The sequence below is a fragment of the Neophocaena asiaeorientalis genome, unplaced genomic scaffold (genome assembly GCF_003031525.2).
Source record: "Neophocaena asiaeorientalis asiaeorientalis breed wild unplaced genomic scaffold, Neophocaena_asiaeorientalis_V1.1 scaffold242, whole genome shotgun sequence".
Classification (NCBI taxonomy): Eukaryota; Metazoa; Chordata; class Mammalia; order Artiodactyla; family Phocoenidae; genus Neophocaena; species Neophocaena asiaeorientalis.
Genome location: NW_020172451.1, coordinates 4,725,063 through 4,730,868, shown reverse-complemented (window position 1 = coordinate 4,730,868; position 5,806 = coordinate 4,725,063). Strand labels below are relative to the sequence as shown.

General features: G+C 60.1%; 1 protein-coding gene across 3 annotated transcripts in view; it reads left to right on the top strand.

Annotated features, from left to right (window-relative positions):
- The window catches only part of PRR5 (proline rich 5), a 50,279-nt gene that overhangs the window by 16,132 nt on the left and 28,341 nt on the right, over positions 1-5,806 (top strand). Inside the window, exon 1 of one of the 3 annotated variants that reach the window (XM_024737570.1) lies at positions 2,479-2,691. The exons of the other annotated variants lie outside the window; for them this stretch is intronic. The gene's annotated coding sequence lies outside the window, so the exon portion shown is untranslated. Of the gene's footprint in view, positions 1-2,478; positions 2,692-5,806 lie in introns of those variants that run through there. 3 annotated transcript variants of the gene reach the window in all.

The window sequence follows — 5,806 nt, the reverse complement described above, 5'->3', positions numbered from 1 at the left end:
GGGGGTCTGACAGTGGCGAGTAGAGGATTTTCACTAAACTGACAGGATTCTCGCTCACAGTGGATCCTACAAGGACAGAGAGGGAAGCCCACGGTCAGGCCTCGTCCAGCAGAGGCTCCAAGGAGACTGGTAACAGTTAGGTCAAGAAGAAAGTTTTTGTCCGCGTCCGCTGGGCGTTTGCCCCTCACCTCAGCTTGCAGAAGCCTCGGCCTCCGAGAGCATCTGATGGAGAAGGTAGGCCCGTCCCGAGATCCTAATGCAAGACAGAGGGAGGACGACGGCCTGGGGGTTGTCGGCTGAGCTGGGTCGAGGGGAGAAATGTCTGCATCACTGGGGTGGGGACCCAGTGCCCAGGGGAAGCCAGAGGACTGGGAGTGGAGAGCGGGAGGCCAGCTGGTGGTAATGGCTAAGGCTGCTGAGGACCTACTGGGTGCTAGGCCCGTCCTAAGCATTGGACGTCTCTGAATACATTTACAGCCTTGAGATCTCCCAGGGAGGAAGATGTTATTCTGACTCTCATCTTACAGATGAGGAAACTGAGACACAGTTCAACAGAAGTACTCAGCCCCAGGTGGTCAGCTGTCAACTAGTGAAGCCACGTTCCAGCCCAGGCCATCTGGCTCCAGAGCCCATGCCCCGAATCACAATTCTTTACTGCCTTTTACTATTAATATAATCCCTGAAAAAGAAACTAGTTGGAGGGAAGGGAGGAAGGGCACCCAGGCAGAGGGCAGAGGCTGGGTAAAGGCCCGGAGGTGGGAAGCAGGCAGAAGGGCTGTAGGACAGTGCTTGCTTTGTCTCCTCGGGGGCTGGGGGTGGCAGGACGGGGCCTAGAGGGGCTTCGTGGGAGACACAGCAGAGATGGGAGGATGAGTGCCACGCCCAGACTGTGGAGGTCTTGGACACCTTGCCGGAAACGTGGAGTTCATCCTGCAGGCTAGGGGCCTCGGCTGAAGCCGCTGAGCAGACGGACAGGTCACACCTGGGGGGCAGAGTGAGTGTGCCAGCAGCAGGGTGGAGTCCCGTAGGCTGTGAGGCCAGGAGGCCGTGTCTGGGGCAGGGGAGGTGGTGAAGTCTGGAGCCTTCGAGGCCCAGAGGTGGGCAGTCTCCAGGGACAGGGACGGGGCCTACGCTAGCTGGCCCTGCAGGGGCTGGGGGACAGCAAGGGGGTGCTACCCGTCCAGGCTTCGGGCGGGGATGGTCCCAGTCTCCTCCAGGAGCAGGCCTGGGTTCTGTCCACGGCCCACCATGGAAGAAGCCGGGGACTGGAATAGGGACCCCTGCATCTATGCTGGCCCTGCCTCTCTCAGCCTGTGTGACCTGGTAGGTGACACAGGATCTGTGGCCTCAACGTCCATCTGCAGTGGAGGAAGAGGCAACCCAGCTGGCAGGGTTACCATGGGGACCGTGGGCCAGGCTGGCCGGGGTGAGCCCTCAGTAAGGGGTACCTCTCACCCCTAGGAGGAGACGCTCCCCCCCCCAAAACCTTACAGCAAATCTCCGCAACCGTTTCTCCTGCATTAAATGCATCCCTTCGTGGACTGTGAACTTCGGCCTTGGAGAAGCGGGAGGATGGCGAGAGGAGCGCCGTCCTGGGGGGATGCCCCTCCCCTGGGAGCGAAGCCTTAGACTTGGCAGAGCCCAGCTGACCCCGCATCACCTCCCCTCTGGGCTCTTTGGGCTTTGTTTACAAAGTCAAGAACATAGCCGCCACCACCCCCACCCCCACTGGAGCTAGTCATTCCTGCCTCACGGGGCTGTTTGGAAGAATACGTGAAAAGGCGCTTCCAAAGCTCCCATGGCCACCAACCTGGTCCACGATCTCAGGCTCCTTCTCCTGGGGCTTTTCATTATCAGTGTGAGTTCTGATGTCCTGAGCGGTACTTGTTCTTTCCGATTCTTCTAAAAAAAGGCTGCTGGCCAGGAAAGTGCCTGGGGAGGATATAAAGCTGGACATCAAGCCCAGTCCGCCCAGCTCTGCCCTGTGTGCCCTCAGTCCACCTATCTGCACAGTGGGGACGGTGGCAGGGCCGCCTTGCAGGGCAGCTGCATTTATCCAGGTCAGGAATGGCAGATGCGGACCCGGCTCTGTTATCCTTCGGGGGCCACACCACGATGCCTTCGCCAGAAGTAACCTGTCACCACCCGTCTCCCGGAGTTTGTGTGCTCCTGTTAAAGAAGTCGGGAGTAGGGAGATGAGGGTGCCTCCAGTTTGCTGAGCTTTGGGGCCTGACATTTCCACGTTTGGATGTGGGAGTTTTCTGGACATGGAGGTCAAAGCCAGAGTCTGGGGGAGTGCAGGCCCTGTCTGGGGAAAGGCAGTATACTGGTGTCTTAGGGCTGCTTTCACCAGTTGCCACAAACTGGGTGGCTTAAAACAGAAGTTGATTTTCTCACAGTTCTGGAGGCTGGAAGTCTGAAATCAAGGTGTCAGCAGGTCAAGGATCGCTCCTCGTCTCTTCCAGCCTCTGCTGGTAGCTGCCACCACATCGCTGTCTTCCCTCTGTGCCTGGATCTCTGTGTCTTCAGGTGGCCTTCTCATAAGGACAACAGTCACTGGCTGCAGGGCCCACCCGACTCCGGTATGATCTTGTCTCAGCTTGAGCACAGCTGCAGAGACCTACACCCAGATGAGTTCACAGGCACCAGGGGTTAGGACTCCAGCGTGTCTTTTGGGAGCAACAACAACGGGTGAGCAGTCTGGGTGCCCCAGGACTCAGCCCAGCGGGCAGATTGCTTCTCCTGTCTTCAAGTTGGTCGTGCAGAGCTGGACGGGGCAGGTGGGGTCCTTTTCCGAACAGGAGGCACCTGGGTGGTGGTGGCCCCCCTGCGTCAGTGTTGCCTCTTCTCGTGACATCGCTGAAAGGAAGGAAGTAGTGGCTGCTGCTTTTTCGGGGCCTGCTCCGCGCTGGGTCCCGGGCAGACATGCACATCCTCATTAGTGTAGGAGGTCACTGAGCAAACGTCCAGACGCCGAAGCCAGCTGGTTTGAATCCCTGGCCAGGCCGCGTGACCTTGGACCCATCGCTTTTTCCAGGGGCGCCCCTGGCTCACCTGTAAACTGGGTTGATGAGAGCAGCTCCCTCCCGGTGGAACTGCTATGGAAATTGAAGGGTGGGTGCCGCTCACGCTGGGAGGGACATTCTGCAGAGGAGTCCAAGGCCCAGGGGGCTGAGGAGCTTGCAGGGGAGGTGGCCGAGCAGGGAGCAGACCCGGTTCGGGGGGCCGTGGAGCCTGGCATCTCTGCTGTGCCGTGCTTCTGCTCTACTCCCCTCACTGCGCCACGGCGCACCTATTTATAGACCAGAATCAGGGTTACACAACACCCGTCCGGGAGGGGCCTTGAGGACTGATTGCTTGAGACCTCGTTTACAGATGGGAAACTGAGGCTTGGAAAGAGTCTCCTGTGGATGCCCTGTGGGATCTAAGAACAGGGACCTCTGCTGATCCGAGCCCCCTGACCCACCCCAGGAGTGGGATCCAGAGTGAAAGGAAAGGGGAGTGTTCTGAGAGCAGAGGATGGAGACCACTGGTGTGGGGAAGGGGCTCCAGGAGGGGTCCTGGTGGCCGTGGGGTGTGGGAGTCGGGGCTCAGCTGGTAGAGAGAAGACTTGAGGGGACCATGAACATGTCAGGAGGTGTCGGATGACAGAGCTAGGATGGGACGGCGAGCTCACCCCATGACGGCAGAGACCCTGTCTTTCCTGTCCCCTGCTGTATTCCCGACACCAAGAACAGTGCCAGGCATGTAGTAGGTGCTCAGCGTTTATTAAAGCACTGGGGAGGTGGGCTTCGTCCCCCAGGAGCACAGTGTCCCCGCTCCCACGCTTTCTAGCTGACAGCTCGAGCAGGTAGCTTAACCCCGCTCGGCTTCACTGTCCCCATCTCTGAAGTCGGGGTGATAACGGTTGGCACTGGCTCGGAAGCCACTGAAAGGGACTTTTCCTCCGGAGCACCGTGAGGGCAGGACCCACCCACCTTTGGTGTTGGTGTCCCCAACCCAGGCTTGGCACGGTGAGCATCTGTAAGTCCCCCCATTCATGAAATGCCACGCATGTTGCTTCTGGTGGGCCGATGCCCATCCAGCCTTGGAGGAGGACCGGCCGTCCAGCCTTGGGACAGAACCGGCACGTTGCAAAGCGTTCGGAGATGACCAGGCTGGAGTCACCGAGGGTGACCTGGGCTTAGCCCTGACTCAGGAATCTTCTTTCTGCAGTGCGACCGTCACAGCCGGCAGTAAGCAAGCCCTTGGCGTGCACCCCACGACTACGTGAATGGTCTCGTCCCACCTCAGCCCATCGTGGGGCAGGTGTGTCCCCATCCCCGTCCATCCCAGAGAAGGGACGGATGGGCCGAGCACTCCCCGCATGGCTCCCTGCGCCCGGCACATTGCCAAGCCCCTGCCTGGGTGTCCAGGCCCTGGGGGGTCCCCAACCAGCAGGAGGGACTTTCCCAGGCAGCTGTGGGGAGCACCAGCCTTCGCCACCAGGGGGCGCACGTGCCCCTCGAGTGGGCAGGCCTGGGGCGGGCAGGGAGCGGCCGGCTGAAGTCAGCGCCCGAGAGAGGGACAAGAGGGTGACAGAGCTGGTGGCTGTCTCTTCCCCGCTCGTGTCCTCACCCCGGTGGCCTAGAGGTCTGAAGGCCTGGGTTCCAGAGCTGCACGGACTTACGGCAGTCCTGTCCCCAGGCGTCAGGCTGTCCATCCGTGACGTGAGGGGCTGAGCCAGGCTCGGGGGTTTGCAGACCCCAGGGAATCACGCAAGAGTCCCCGAGATGCTCCTGAGCGATCCCAGGTCCCACTCCCAAAGATCCTGACTGGGGTTTGAACCAGCCCCAGGGGACTTCCTGATGCAAAGAAAGTCCCAGTGCCTTGAGCCCATCCTAAAGGTCATTGCCAGTCCTAGCGCGGTATCCATGAAGACAAAACCTCTGGCCAGCTCCCCAGCACAGTCATACCTCAGGGACCAAAGACACCTAGGTCACCATCTCCTGCCACATCTACGGGGAGCACATGGCCTCTGAAAGGCTTTATGGGGTCTCATTTCCCCTGTCCCTCAACTCTCTACCCCATGCATCTTACAGACGGGCAGACCGAGGCCCTAGAGGTCATTTGACTTGGTGGCAGGGCCAGTGGACCCCAGTTCTGGTCCCCCAACCGAGGGCTCCCTCTCCCAACAGAAGGAAGAGCCCTGCGGGGGGCGGTCCCCCTTAGTGACCAGGGTCCTGTACCAGCTCCTGACACGCCACTGGTCGGGGAGGGGTTGGAATGAAGTTTGGATCCTGAAGGAGAGGACATGGCTGATGCCGTCAGGCCTGGCACGGCTCTTGGAGCAGGGTTACTCTGGCAGCTTTGGGGGTGCATGATGGGTACCCCCGTCTCCCAGTCCCTTGAATGGAGGGCGTTTCCCATCCCTGAGTGCCAGACACACATGGGCCCAGCGCAGCATCCCCCTCCCCCCATACGGTTGCTCAATCCCCAACCCCTTATCTGGCCTGGAAGGCTCTGTAAGTGAGTGGAGGGCCCGTGCCTGCCTGCGGGGCAGCAGCTCAGCCAGAGCTGTCACGTGGGGCCTCAGGCCCCGGAGGCCCGGTCATCTGATGCTTCCCAGGAAGCCAGAAATCAGGGTTTCTATGTCAGCCTCTCCATTGTAAAACCTTGGCTGCATGCAGTTGGGGTTTTTTGTTTTCTTTCCCCGCACTGCCAACTGTGTGGAACACGTTTAAGGGCTGGACTTGGCCATCGGCCATCCAGTTGCCCCCTGCTTTGAGGGGTGGGAGGGTTTGTCTCCTTCTGGCCTTGGCCTCAG